The sequence below is a fragment of the Corvus brachyrhynchos genome, unplaced genomic scaffold, assembly GCF_000691975.1.
Source record: "Corvus brachyrhynchos isolate BGI_N302 unplaced genomic scaffold, ASM69197v1 scaffold126, whole genome shotgun sequence".
In the NCBI taxonomy this organism is placed as follows: Eukaryota; Metazoa; Chordata; class Aves; order Passeriformes; family Corvidae; genus Corvus; species Corvus brachyrhynchos.
The window spans coordinates 1,066,549-1,082,304 of record NW_008239283.1 but is presented as its reverse complement, the minus strand read 5'-3'; the positions used below and the strand labels follow the sequence as shown (position 1 = coordinate 1,082,304).

The window sequence follows — 15,756 nt, the reverse complement described above, 5'->3', positions numbered from 1 at the left end:
AAATTAGACCTTTCTTTTTAAACCACACAAGTTAACACATCTTGTTTGTGCTGCTTGCTCTAATGAAGTGAGCCTACACTTGCCAGTGCACAGTAAAAATAGGTAGCTCTGTTATTCACATACTCTGCAAGCAGCATCTTGCAGGCTCTGAGAAAACTTGCTCTCATCATATGGAGGCTGCAATAAATGTTCAGCCACTGTTTTCTCCTTCAGCTCTCAAAATTACAGCTGGATTCTTTAAGCATTACATGTGATTTCTTGCACTTTAAAGCTTCTGAGCTACTTGAATTGCAAGACGCAGAAGCTCTGCCCACAGACACTTTCTTGCTCCCACTGATTTCATGCTACAGCCAGAAAAGTACCAAATGCTACTTGTTTCGTGGAATTTGCTGGTCAGTGGACACAGCATCCCCACAGCCACTTCAGCTGAGCAGGATCTGTATCTGCCTCTGCAGCACACAAACCCCATCTACTCCTTTTTCATCACTGCACAAAGGTGACATTTCAGAAGAACCTGCTATACCAAAGTATTGTATCATGACAGGCTGAGAGAGCTGGGAGTGGTTCAGCCTTGGAAGGAAAAGGCTCAGGAGAGACCTCAGTACTCCTTCCAGTGCTTAAAGAGGCTCCAAGAGAGCTGGAGAGGGACTTTGGACAAGGGCCTGGAGGGACAGGACAAGGGAGAATGGCTTCAACATTGACAGAGGGCAGGGTTAAATGGGATATTGGGAAGAAATTGTTCCCTGTGAGGATGGCGAGGCCCTGGCACAGGTTGCCCAGAGAAGCTGTGGCTGGCCCATCCTGGAAGTGTCCAAGGCCAGGTTGGATGGGCTTGGAGCAACCTGGGATGATGGAAGGTGTCCCTGCCCACGGCAGGGGGGTGGAATGAGATGTCCCTTCCAAACCAAATCATTCTGTGATTCTCTAGGTCTAGGAGCATGAAAGGCCAGTGTAAGGAAAATTACAATTTTCCAACAGTTTTTTACTGCTTAGTTACCAGCATGTTATTTAAATTCACAACTTTTACATTATTTTAGAACAAGCATACTAACTATTGGAAAGAAAGAGACATGCTATTGGTTACTATTTGTTTCCATTTCAAGATGCCTTGCTAAAAGTCTCCCCATTTCTGCATGCACAAAAGTCAGGAGTTATTTAACTTCTGTAGGCACAAAAAGCTGCATTTTTTATTTTTAATATCCCCTAAGGTTACCAATTCCTCTGCATTCAGCCATTAAGAAAACTATCTGAAATCCTGTGAAAACTTCAGATATGCAGCACAGATCAGTAAGTCTCATAATGAGAGGCCTCTCAGCACATTAATCTCACTCTTCACTACTGTCATTTACTTCCTGCTTGATTCCCAATGTTTCAGCTTTTCCTTTTTTTTTATTTTGGTGGATTCTTATCTCCAAAGCCACGCAGGAACTGCCGCTGAGCAAGCACTCTCTTCCAATGCTTAAAACCAGGTGGGAATGCACAAAAAATTAGTTTCAGTGAGACTCCTACTCTTTTGTGTTTTTCCCTTTAGATATATCGACGCTATCAGCATTCTAAACACTCACTTTTCCCAAATAGTTTGTGGTGTAAGAATAGAAGATAAAATTGCTTCTGAAATTCTCTAACAATTAATTTTTCACTCTTTATTACGTTAAAAACCCATTTGCCTCTGTAACAAATGCTTTGTGACAAGTATAATAAATTACCCCTCTCTGTGGCAGATGAAAATCTTGAGTGAGACTTGGTTCTGCTCTTCTGAAGCCCCTCACTGGGCAACATCAGACCAAAGCAAGAGCACGAGTTTCTTGGGCATCAGAGCAACACCGGGAACATCAGACACCAAAGCGTGTGTAGGTGTATTAGCAGTCCTACCATCCATCTGTCAGAAATCTTCGATGTTCCTGCACATCACCCACTGGCAGAGCTGTCTGCCAAGCAAAAATATTATGAAATGTTCATTATATCCTCAAATCTCCCCCCCTTCCCTAGGAGGAAATGGAAAAACCTGTCTCTCCACACACACAGGCTTCACATTCGTTACCAAGAAACGGTGAAAGACTTTCAAATTCACCCAAAAAGAAAATCTACCAAGAAACCAGGACTGGGAATTTAGATTTATTTGAGCAAACTTAACTTACCAGAGGATATGCTGACTTTTAGTTCACATATATCTCATTTTTAAGGTACGTTAAAGACAGAGTTTACAATTAACTGAACAGACAGCGTACAAAAGGCTTTTAGAACTACACCATATGGTCGAGGGAAAGGAACAATCTGGACTATCCACATTTCAATCTGCAGGCTTGTCCACCTCTATAACACATTGTATTGCTGTAATAAAATATTAAGATAGAATTTTAGAAGTGAAAATATCTATCTTTTGCACTACCAGGGAGCAAGGCATCCTACAGTCTAGTGCATTTAATAAATATTTTAACTTTTATGATTTTGCCTTGCTGAATCAGATATAGTCAATAAAATTCCCAATTCATTTAAAACTCTAGTTCCAGAAGGATATGGGTGGGTATTCATCTTATGCTTCAGGGAAATAAAAAATACCAGTTTACATGGGGTATACTGGCAGCAGTTAATGTAACAGATGACACATTCTTGGAAATTAAATAAAAGCAGAAAGAAAATAGCCATTGTTGCTCAGTGAAGGACTAATCACATGGTCACAGCTGGAACCAGTGTAAATCATTCATTAATAAAATTCTGTTGTAGTAGTCACTTTTCTTCTGCTTTTCAAATGCCAATAGAAAAAAAGACCTCTTTCGATTCTTTGCAGAATGGAGACACTTACAAGTATTTCATAGGAACTCTTAAGCTTACTAAATCTTTACAGAAAAAAAATGCCTGCAAGGAAGGTATTGTTAGTACCAAGGAAGTATATAAATACTTTTCTATTTTACATATAATCCCAGAACACAGTCCAAGGAGATACTTGCTTCACTCTGTACTAGCCCGAATTCTGATCACACAGAATCCAAATCTTGAGGAAAAAAAAAATTATCTGAAGCCTTTGTAAGGCTCATTTTATAACGTAAAGAATATAAATGCAGCCTTGTGAGTCAGATCCCTCAACGTGAACTAGAAAGTTGCACTAGATGAAATGCAGGCACTCCACAGAGATCATGCAATACTCAAGTATTCCATGATTACATACTCTTGGATAGAGGTATCATAGGCTCATGGCCAACTCTGCCCAGAGCAGGAGGTTGGACTAGGTGGCCTCCAAAGAACAGTTCCAATCTGAATTACCCCATGACCCCATGTTCTTTTACACTATAGATTTCTCTCTTGAGCTGTGACACTTATTTTCTCTTTAAAAAAAAATATATATAACAACTGTTTCAAGTTTTGTGTTTCATTGCCACCAATAGCAGGAAAAAGCCTCACAAATCTGTATGACTTCGCAGGTAGTGAGTTATTTAATCACAAAAGTCAGATCATACCCTGCAATTACTTTGAAAGCAACCTCCTGGTATCTAAATTCTGGTATGTTCAGTGTCCTACTCACAACACCACAGGATAAGAGGCCTGTTTTTCTACTCCTTTTGGAGAAACTACCGAGCACAGCAAACCTAGAGTACACCATTTGATGCTTTAAACTGCCACAATATAAATTAAATGGGATGGATTTTCCTCCACTCCAAAAGAAAAAAAAAAAAAAAAAAAAATCAAAAACCCCCCATTCCTCATCATCTGGTACAAACACAGCAAGAACAGAGCATTTAAAATTGTCAATAATTCCTTTAATTGAAAGTTTTCTTTGAATTTAAAAGCTAAAAATATATTATCTCCCTCATTCTGTGCCTACTAAGCAGTCTGAGCAAAGACTTAAAGCACCCTGGCTTGAGAGGATATTTGGGTTTTACTGCCGAGCCTGCTAAGGACTTCTCAAATCTCCCCCAAGCCAGGGACCCCGGGAACACAGCAGCATAAGCCTCGTGCAGCCGGTGGGGACGCGCCGGTGCAAACTCCAACACATGCTTACATTTCCACAAGATCAAAGGCTCAACTGCTCTGCTCTTCAGTTTACTGCAGTTATTCCTACCTCACAGTGACATCCTCAGCAGAGGGAGATGCTTGATGGAAAACTGGTTCACGTTAAAAAAAAAAAATTAGAAAAAAAGAAAACCCCCCCAGTTTTTGAGTAATTAACTTCAAATGGGATGACGTGACAGTTCAAAGCACTGTCGCTGCTAAGAGCATTACTTGCACACAGGAGGAAATCACTACCTAAAAAAACCTGAATATGTAAATGAAATGTAGCAATTTTGTCAAATTCAGAAGCAAAAACCACCCCTAAATATCGTGTTAATTTCTAATAATTGTTAATATTTTAACAGTTATCTGTGTACTCTTTGTCAGAACAGGTAAAATCAGAAGGCAGGAAAGCAAATTGAGCATGGAAGTGCTAAAGAAAAATCTGTACCTAAAGCAACAGCAGAAAACATCAGCTCTCACACATGCACAGGCCATGATGCAGACAGGCAGCTTTTATATAAAATACCATTTTCTGCTCTTCCTCTCTACAAATAATAAAAACAGTGCCTTTTTACTAACGGAAAAATGCAGTAACACAGATCCTGACTGGCCAGGACCCACAGGTTAAGTTTCCTTCATGTTGTTTGGTGATGTGTTTCCATTTCAATAAAATTATATTTTTATTTTTACATAAAAGCTGTTGAAAAGTGTGTCCAACCAACTTAGGACTTTTGTCCAGGCTGAGCCCCCCAGCTGCTCCTCATCAGACTCTCTTCCCCAGCTCCATTCCTTTTCTCTGGACACAATCCAGCCCCTCAATGACCTTGTCATGAGGGGCCCAAAAGTGAATGTAGCATTTGAAATGTGGCCTCACCCATGCCAAGTATATTATTTTAATTGCTTCCATGCCTAATTGGCACTATCTGGAAGTTCCCAGCAGCCAGGTGAGGTCATCATTCAGGCCATTGGGCTGGCAGCTGTACCTCCACCAAGCAGCACCAGACACAGGGGCCCACAGCTCTGCACTCTTCTCATGGCCAGTGACAATCAGGAAAGGCTAGCAGCATAAAAAAAAAAATCCAGCTTCTGAACATATACAACTAATAATCATTTTTCCTCACTGAAAACCCAGTACCCAGCTCTAGGTAGACTGGTTCTTTCAAATGAAGTGTGACAGGGTAAAAAAAAAAAAAAAAAAAGAATTAAAAAAAAAAGGCAGTATTTAGTTCAACTAGGAAACATATGACAGATACAAGCTAAAGTTAATGCTAGGAAAGCTAAAATTTATCTTTACTAATCCCTCTCAATGGAAACAATAGGACAGAATTAAAAATGACAAAGTTAAGATGAGGGACTACATTTGGGGGAGGTAGGAAAGGGAGACACAAGGAGGCCCATGAGGAAGGGCTGCTGCCACCTCACCTAGAAAACAGCAATTTATTTCCATCAGCTCTTTAGATCACTGTAATGACTTTTTCACATAGACAAGCATCAGAATTATTAATGTCAGTGGCTATTACCCAAGTATGCACACAATAAACAAGTTCAAGCATTTAAACTTCTGGGCTGATTTACACTTTAAGTCAGAAGTAGCAGTCATCTATACTGAAAGATCACAATCAAGTTAATCCCTTTAGTTTAGATCATTAAGGCATAAAAGTCCTCACTAGAGTTATATAAACGAAGATATTCACAGAAAAGAAATAAGTATTTCCAAAACATGCTGCTCCTCTGCAACAGAAGAGAAAGTACTGCAGAAAGAATGGTGCTGGGTGAGAGACAGGACAGTGAAACTGCCCCAAGAGTGAATTTCACACTGTAGGGAGCAATTGATTAATATTTTTGACAGTAACAGAATAAAGAGGGGCTGGGCTTAATCAAATAGCTGCTTTACAACCTAAATCTTATTAAATTTGTATCACAACTTTGTAATTGTGTATTAAAATGTGGCTCATGTTAGGCAGCAAATAGCTTTTAAGTAAATGCTTTGCTCTCTTTAGCAAGACAAATCTTCAACACCAACTTTAAATACCAAAGCTGTCTCTCACTCAAATGCTTTCAGGTTTGTTTTTCTTTCCTCCTGTTGTATTCAAAATATGCAGACTTGGATGCCTATAACTTGCACATAAACCTGAAATATGGCATTTAAATCCCTTCATTAAAAGCTAAGCACTCCAAGGGGCTGAAGACAAAAGCTGGAGCAAAGGCAACTACTCCCTCAACCAGGACCAAAGAGGATTTACTCCAAGAACCAAACCCAGAGCTTGGGGTGTCTCATTCTTGCATTTCCAAGGTGACACATTGCTGCTCTGTGATTTACCATGAGGTTGGTGAAGTTTCTTTGAGAAACCAAATCCAAGTGGCAAGCTTGGGTACAGGGGGGTACTCTCAAAACGCTCACAGCATCACTTTTCATCTTCTAAGACATAAATTCATGTGATCTTTGAACAACTATTTATTTCACACCAAACCAGATATCTCCCTAAAGCTTACCAATACAGCCTGCAGGCATATTTCTTAAATAAAAGTACTGAATCCTTGTATACTTAGAATTTGCATAGCAAAGGGATGAATCAACTATCACAGAAGTAGTAACACTGTACCAACTGCTCACCTCTTGCAGAACTAAAAATCCCCTGTTTACAGGGTTTAGGTGGGACTCTACAAAGTGCTTTTCCTCATGTTTCACAACTGTGAGGAATAATTTTCTTGCAGAATTCTGACAACTGCTGTTCAGGCTGTTCAATGCACCAGTTATGTTCATGGCATTTATACTTTGCATGTATAAAACTCTTTACTTGTAGATTTTATTTATTTCTGCCTAAAGGTTACTGGGATTCTACATCTCATGTCAATTAAATTACATCAGTAAGGCAATTATTTTGTTGGAATGTTCCAAATAACTTTTTGCACTAATTCTTGCTGCAAAAAAAAAATTGTTTTTTGTTATAGAGATGCTTCAGTTTTAACAAATCTAGCAAACTATGGGATTTCCAGCAGCACCTAAATGATTAGTAAAAGAAATATAAGGTGCTACATAGGGCTACATTTGACAGAATTAAATCACTTTGCTGCTCTAAGTGCTCAGAAAATAAGTAGCTATATCTGAGAACAGGGAATGAATAAAAGGTGTGAATTCCGTACATTTGTTAGAGCAGAGGAGTAACTTTTTTTTTAACCAGAAGAACCAGAAACAAGTAAATAGTGGAGGAAAGTCCAGCAGGAAAGATTCTGCTCACGTGACCATTTGAGAAATATTTAAGGTTAAATTAATTTATTTTACATTAAGAGATCATAATTAAAGCTTTACAAAACCTACTAGCAGAGATTTACTGAGAAACTGTGATGGAGGCTACCAACATATGATACACTATCTCCTGTGATCTAAAAAAATTCTTATCTGCTACAGAACAGAAGTTAAATGCCAGTTGGCTTAAAATTTTCTAAGAAAAGGCTGTTTTCCAGAAAAACACGTGGCTGAAATAGGGCTGCTGTTAACCAAAGGCTTCTAAAAAATACACCAGGTCTGCTTCTGCCAGCCTCCCTCGAGCTGCACCTACTCACATGAGAACTCCCAGAACTGGGCTTACATGGAATCGTCTACGTGTCATATTATATATTTTGATGTATTATATAATATTCATTGCATAATAACATTGTCACCTGGTTTATGTTTACAAACAAGTATTATATACACATGCATATTCTTACATAAGATGATGAACAATACCTGTTCCAAACATGTCCCAGCTTTAGATTCGTTCTCCACACGAAGCTACCAGCACTGTCCCATGCAAACACTGGCACAATGGGATCTCCTAAACAGAGCCATGACAACTAATGGAATTACACCAAAATACTATGACCTATATTTATATTGGGGATAGTCTTACCACAGTTCTGAAACACTTGCTCTGCAGCTCAGGAATTAGCTGTATCTCCTCAGCCCTGCTACAGTATAATTTGTCATGTTGATATTTTGCCTTGCCTGGTGAAAAACTCCTCCCACTCTTATCCTCCACTGGAGGTAGCTCAGATTTAAATTGGCTTAAATACAGCTCAGGTAATATATAGTCCCATGATCTCTTTTTTCCCCCTAATATCTTATTATAACTCACCAAAACCAACTAGAAGGTCTTTAGGGTTCCTTCCAACCCAAATCATTTTGTAATTCTGTGAAAGTAATTGTAATTAATATTAATAATTACGTTACTTCCTTCCATCCCCAAGTGGAAATTTATGGTTCTTTTGCTAAGCAGAAGTCAAACCTGATAACCCAGGGAGCTTTCATATGAAGACTTCACATGAACATCTTACAGATAAAAAAAGAAAAAGTTCTACTTCTTTGCCCCCAAATTCAGCTAATACAAGGCCACCCACCTGCTCACCACATCTCCAAGCACGGAATATTTGGCACAAGGAGGCTCTGCACAGACCCAGCTTTTACCTTATTTTTTACCAGTCTTGCTATATTTACAAGAATATCCAACAAAACATTAAGACTCCTGAAATAACAAAATGGTTAAACTTTAAGGAGCCTGCATGCATGTGCTTTAAAATATACATGGTAAAATTATACATCTAATTATATGTATACACACAGTACATATTTTTAAATGTATTACAAATTACACACACAAAAAACTACTCCTACCCTGCTGCTATTATCATTTACTTTTTATTTAAACCAAAGTTCTTACACCTGTGGTTTCAGGGAACACAGCACCAACACCCACTGTACCAGAATGCCAGGGAAAGTCAATTCTAGTCAAATATTTCCTTTTGACTGAAGTGCAAATCGCCTGAGCTGAATGTGTACAAACTAATTAGCAAAGCAGGTATCCCCAAGCTGTGAGCAACTTCTCACTCCTCAGGCTACCCAACAGCCAATACTTCACCACTTTTAATGACCATCATCCTACAAACAACCAAATCCTGCTCAGCCAACGAAATCTGAAGATTTTCAGAGACGTTCTTAATGTTCATTATTAATACTGAAGTGGAAGTTAGCACTTACAATATTTTGAAGAACTACCCCCACTTTTGTGCTGGAATCACCAGAGGTATGATCATGGTATGCAAATCCCATTGGATTAAATGCCCTCATCAAAACATCTTATAGGTACATTAAAAATTGAAAGGGCATAAACAACTCTGGCAGCTCGGAGCTCGAGTTGGTGATCTTCGCAATTCATAAACATCGACACTTGGGCAGGTTTGCAGGGGAATACAACTAATTATTATCTTTTGCTTAAGGGCATGTACAGTGAGCTCTGCAGGTACTGCCACTGCTTTTAGCCTAATGTATTGCCTCTTCAAGTCTTTCAGTATAAGAACTCGCTGCTGTTCTCTAAAGCATTTCCAGTGTTACCAAACTGCTTTATATTCAAAGAGAACACACTGAACCTTCTGAAAGATGTTGCTTAGGAAGAAGCAGCAGTTACAAAATGTACTTGCAAATAGTGATTTTATATTGTTTGCTAAGAGACAAAATCATGGAATGGTTTGGGTTGGAAGGGACCATAAAGTTCATCTCATTCCAACCCCTGCCATGGGCAGGGACACCTTCCACTACCCCAGCTTGCTCCAAGCCCCATCCAGCCGGGCTTGGGACACTGCCAGGGATCCAGGGGCAGCCACAGCTTCTCTGGGCACCCTGTGCCAGGGCCTCACTACTCTCCCAGGGAGGAATTCCTTCCCAATATCCCATCTCACCCTGTCCTCTCTCAGTGCAAATCCATTCCCCCTTGGTCACTCCATGCCCATGTAAATTGTCTCTCTCAATTTTGTTGGCTCCCTTCAGGTACTGGAAGTTCGCAATTATATCACCCTGAAGTTTCTCTTTTCCAGGCTGAACAATCCCAACTCTTAGCTTTTCCTTGTAGGAGATTCACTCCATCCCTCTAATCATGTTCACCTGTCAGTTAGCACACAGTTTTTTGACAAAAATGTCAATGCTTCATAAAACACAAAAAAGTGCAAGTCAGCAACTTTTTATGTAAGCAGCTTAACTTTTCAAAATTTTTAAAACATCTACCTCAATGACTGATTAAAAACAAAATCACCTTACAATTTATCCACTGTGAATTTATGCATTGATGGCACTAAAAAAAGCGGGTATTTTGGGACTGGAAAAAGGAGGTAAAGCATAATTATTCAAACTAGAAGATTCTTAAGTTCAACCATCCATGGTAAAGTGACCACCAAAATCCTAATCTTGAAATAACAGAGCAAAAATTGCCCCATAACACAACTGGGGAGAGAACACTATCCACCAGCACCACCAGTGTAGCTCTCTGAATACTCACCTCTGGGTTATTTCACTCCAATTTTTGATTAGCTGATATCAAGTTTTGAGGTGCACTTAGTCTCAAACTTTGGGGAATTTTAGCCATTCCAAAAAGATACGAAGAATCCTGTTTGCAATCCTATGAAAATGATCACTCCAGGCAATACTTTGGGTTCTTAACATTTCACTTCAATGCAGAATATGGCCCAAGTAAGACTAACTCAGTATTTTCCACTCAGAGCTGTAAACCCCACTTTCATTTCTTCATGTAAGGGATTGGTATGATTGGTAAGGAGCAGTTTCACTACTACAAATAATGAGGCAGCAAATTATAGAAAATGAAAACTTCCTGAGCACACTAACAGCCTCTTCAAATACTATTTGTAATGTTTTTTCATTAACTATTTCCTCACTAAATGGCTTTTTGTTTTTAATTTAGCTTCACAGATATGCCAGGCTTCTAAATAAAACATCAGTTCAAAGACTGAAGACATTTTACACGTGGTTTACAGCTAATGAATTCCCAAAGTTGAAAGAAAACATTGCAAAGAAGTTAGTTAAAAACAGTAGTGAGATTCTGCAAATAGATTCAAGTCTTCAAAAGAAAATCAGTCACTGCATGCAGCTTTAAAGCAGGTCTTTCAAGTTAGGATTAAACTAAACCTTTATTTAGTGAAATGACACTAAATAAAAACAGTACAAAAAGACATAAGTGTAAAAACAATAACAATCATCCTCAAATACCCTGGGTTTGGTACAAGAATCTCTACAGGTTCCAACAGCTCTGCTTGCAAGTGTGAGTTGGGGGCTCTGCTCATTTAGGTTGTGTTTTCATGACTTGACTAGATGTGCTTATTGAAAATAAACAGAACAATCACTTCTTTGTGATGGGGAGCAGCAGCAGGTGGAAGAGAGGCCCACACTTTAATTACTGGCAAAATAACACACAAGGTTAAGCCAAAACTTCTTAGTATGTATTGCAACAACACTTGATACATTGTTATCTCTGATGCCCAAATTAATGTTTTCTATTTGTTCCTTGACCACAGAATGGTTTGGGTGGGAATGGACTTTAAAGATCATCTTGTTCCAAATCTCCTGCCATGGGCACGGACACCTTCCACTATGCCAGGCTGCTCCAAAAGCCCCATCCCTCCTGGCCTTGAACACTCCCAGGGATGGGGCAGCCACAGCTTCTCTGGGCAAGCTGTTCCAGCAGGTTTTTGCAAATCACTTCAGATGGAGACATCATTTTGGGTAAAGCAGAGCTGAACACAGGTCAGTAAGAGCAGGATGTATCACTAATACTCAGTGGCAGTTAACGCACCAGGTCTTTCCAAACAGCAAGACAAAGCTCTAAGCGCAGGGAGCAACAGTATCTGAGAGAGTTTTAGCTGGCAGAGACTAAAAAAAACTCAGAAAAAAGCTTTAGCAACCAAGATAAAGATTTTCAGAAACACACTGATGCTGCTGTCATCTGCAAATCCCTGCCAGAGCATCCACAGTACCTGGGCCGACTCTCTCTAGGTGTGTTTGCATATCTGTGAAACAACACACCTTCCCTTCTGTGTCTGCAGACCCATCCTTTGATCATGAATATAAAACAGCAGCAATCCTTACAAAGGAATGATAATAGCTCACTGCTTTGATACCTATGGCAACATGACTAAAAACAAGCAATTCAAAGAAACAACTAATTCAGTTTAGAGTTATGAAGTTATGAGCTTTTTCTTTTCCTGTGGGCTTTAAGTTATCTGCAAAGCTCTTTCATCCAATTTTGTAAAGAAGTGTAAGTAGCCATTCTGAATTGATTATTACAACTTCAGGATGAGTGACACTTGACTGAAAGAGTAAAAGGATGTCAATCTCCTTTGTTTTCATTTTCAAAGAAGGAACAGGAAAATGTTCTTCTCCCTGCACGCTCTTCTACGCAAAAAAGAAAGCTACAGACTCTGGTTTTGGCCCATGGTCTTGGAGTCCATTCTCCCTCCACTAATGACTAATACATAGAATAATAGGCAAAATTCTTCAGCAGTCTGGACAAAGCAAGCTGAACAAAAAGTGTTATTTTACTAAAATAAACTTGATCCTGCACACAGAATGTCTGCAGGCCCAATTCACCTGTAATCTATAATTTTCCAATGCACAGAAGTTACCAAAATACCATATGGCTGTTCTTTACTGCAGCAATTCAATACCTTCAAGAATGCAGGCATTCACTCAATTTTTTTTTCTTTTTCTTTCTAAAATTTATGTTTGGTCCCAGCAACTCATCTTGTGCCATAAAACGTTTATGGTTTCAACTTGTATGGAAGAGTCCAGCAGCCTTCAGAGATCAAAGGGTCATTCTCACTGTCAAAACTGGAAGTTTCACAATGATAACTTCATTTTCATTACAGCTTCACAAAAGATATAGAAAGACAACTCTTTCAGCTGCCAATAGCCTTACAGACTAAAAACATGCAACCCCAACCAGAAAGTTTTTGCTGACCACAGAACACACAATTAGGTCTTGTCAAATGCTTTCAGTACCATAGAATAACTTATGCATTTTTAAGACTGTAAATAAATTGCCAAAAAGCTACATGACAAAACACAGCTTGTCTGCATAAAAAGTTTAAAAAAAAACCAACCCACCTTTATCTTCTTTCAGTACAGCAGATGAAAGCATATTTTAAGTCATTATTTCCTCTTTAGGCTTCCCCCTCTAGATGCAGGGAGGGGTTTTAGTTTCCATTCTAACCTGAGATGAACCAGTCAGCCCAGAAAGCTCATTCAGTGCTTCAAAACTATCACATTCTAAAATTCAGGGTTTGTTCCACAACTTTGATGCTCCAGGTGAGCCAGGATCAAGAGTTCTGCACAGACTTTAACTCAGTGAGAATATTGCTTCCTACAGATCCACACCCCTATTCTGCTACGGGGTCTCTAAGCCAGTAAAAGTTAAATAACCATAAGTGAAGGGATGTATATAAATAAAAATACACATTTTAATATAAAGTACATATTTTGAAGACTTTGAGCCCATCCCTAAGCAATATTTTTGAATTGTTTGTAAGTGTGCCCGTAAGACATGCTTAGAATTGCTCTGCTATATGAACATATTCATGAAAAATTAAAAAACAAACCCCCCCCAAACAATAAAAGATACAAGACAAAATTGGTATTTTAAGATTTAGTTCTGCAAGAAGTATTCTGACTACACCAGGGTCCTACCAAGCATGTTGTCCCAGCTGAACTGGCAGGTTCCAGCTAGCACCCATCCAGCTGCTGTTCCCTAGCAAACATCTGAGTAACTACCCCTGCATTGTCTCATTAACAAAAACAAGAATTAAGACAGTGTCACCAAATACGCTGAAACAGTGAGTTAATGAGATTACACACTGGAAATCACCTAAAAATAATTATTAGCTGTTTACCAGAATCCTGTGCAATTTCCAGTAGATAATATTCAAATTTAAGTTGTCAGGAAAAAAAAAACCCTATCAGCCTATGTATAAACAGATATGAGTACAAACCATGCACCATCTCAAGGTCTGCACTTGCCTCTTCTTCTGCATGGGGGAAAGTGTGAGAAAGGGTTCTCATTATAGTCTCTGAAGCACACTCACAGAAGCAACCACACGATTCAAGTGTCTGTGCTCCTTCCTGACTGCTGCTGTTTGAACACAGGATATTGTTGTGCTTTGCACTAAGACATGTACCTCAGATTTTAAAGTGCTGGTGTTTTCATAATTCAGGAAAAAAAAAAAGCTTCCAGCAGTAATAACCTACAGAGCAATAGAAGACTTCAAAATATCAGAATAATTTGGATTGGAAGGGACCTTCAAGAACATCTTGTTCCAAATCCCTGCCATGGGCAGGGGATCTTTCCACTACCCCAGGGTGCTCCAAGCCCCATTCAACATGGCCTTGGACACTTCCATGGATCCAGGGGCAGCCACAGCTTCTCTGGGCAACCTGTCCAAGGGCCTCATTGCCCTCCCAGGGAAGAATTTCTTCCTTTCCTGGTTTTAAATTAAGCTTCATCATTTGTAAGCCTCCAATAATTTTGAAAAATTATGTAGGCTGACACCAACCCTCTATTTTTTTTTACCCTTAACAGTAACACTTGGGTACCAAAGCCTACGCATGGAAATCAGTAACATTTATGGAGCCACTTAACTGCACACTGTAGCATAAAACAAGTCACAGATGAACAAGTTGTGTTTACCTACCCAGAATATACCTGGAATAATGAGATACTGGAAGTTGGTCACCTCCAAGGGCAGCACTGGTGGTCTCCACCTGATCTCCACTCACCCCAAAGAACACCCATCTGCCCTCAGGCTCGTGATTGCTTTATGTGTGCTCAAGGTATTTCAGTGTCTGTGCTCCACACCAGAGGAAATTGTGCATAATTAAAGTATTCCAGAAAAAGTACTCGGGTAACTTTGAGCTCCAGTTTCAGAGGAGAAGGTGAAAGTTTCATGGAGTTGCAATGAGACTTGGGCACCTGAATATTTAAACCATTTCTGACAATGGCAGTTCAAAGACTCAAAGTTTTGAAAACCTTATCCTATATAATGCAAATCACAGATGGCTGGACATTAGGAGGAATTCAAAATGCACAATTTTTACAGTTTGTGGTAAAAAAATTACACAGTATGTAATATTTGTGTGAACTGAATTTCTTTTTTTCTCTTATCACATCAAGTTCTCTCACTTGGGAGAGGGAGGGAGGGAGGGAGGGAGAGAGAGATACTGTTCTTCCCACATGAGGCTGTTTATCCCCAGCTCAGGACAGGGGTGTCCTTCATGGCCCCTTCCACCTGCTGACACACACCAGAACACAACACTCCTTTATGGTTCTGTGACTGTCATCTCTGCCCAACTCCTGAGGCTACTTCTGTGCAAGAAGCAGTGTCAGAGGCATCACAGCTCTGGCAAAATTCCCCATCGAGAAAGCACTGTGGTGGTTGTAAGCAATTTAAGAAAGAAGGAAGGGCCTGGAGTTTGTTGCTTACTCCTGTATCTCAAACTTAATTAAATTTGAAACATGGCAGAAATTAGGACACAAACAAATAATTAAAACATTAATCATAAATGAATTCACAGCTTAAAAATATAGAGTCCTTGGCATGGATTTCATGTGAGTAGCTGAAAGTCTGTTATTTCCTGTAGCACCTACTCTTCTGTTAAATGCAGTACAGGTTGCCTGATGAATTCAGAAGTTACTGGAAAAGAAAGGGGAGAGAAGGAATGGCACTGACACACCCTATGTCACACCAGCTTGTTTCCTTAAACAGACCACACTTAGAGCGGTTTTAGAGGCACATTTCAACTTGAAGATACAACCAAATTTATTAATTCTCAGTGTGAGGAAAACTAATTTTTCACACCAAAAGTATAAAAAATACAATCTCAATTCACTGCTGACTACAATTAGTTTGAACATATATTGACTGGGGGGGGGGAGGGGCGGAGAGGCAGTGGGG

The 15,756-nt window shown here is 39.4% G+C and overlaps 1 protein-coding gene across 8 annotated transcripts in view; it reads right to left on the bottom strand.

Moving 5' to 3' along the window:
- Positions 1–15,756, bottom strand: part of GTDC1 (glycosyltransferase like domain containing 1) — a 168,500-nt gene that overhangs the window by 134,712 nt on the left and 18,032 nt on the right. The window lies entirely within an intron of this gene.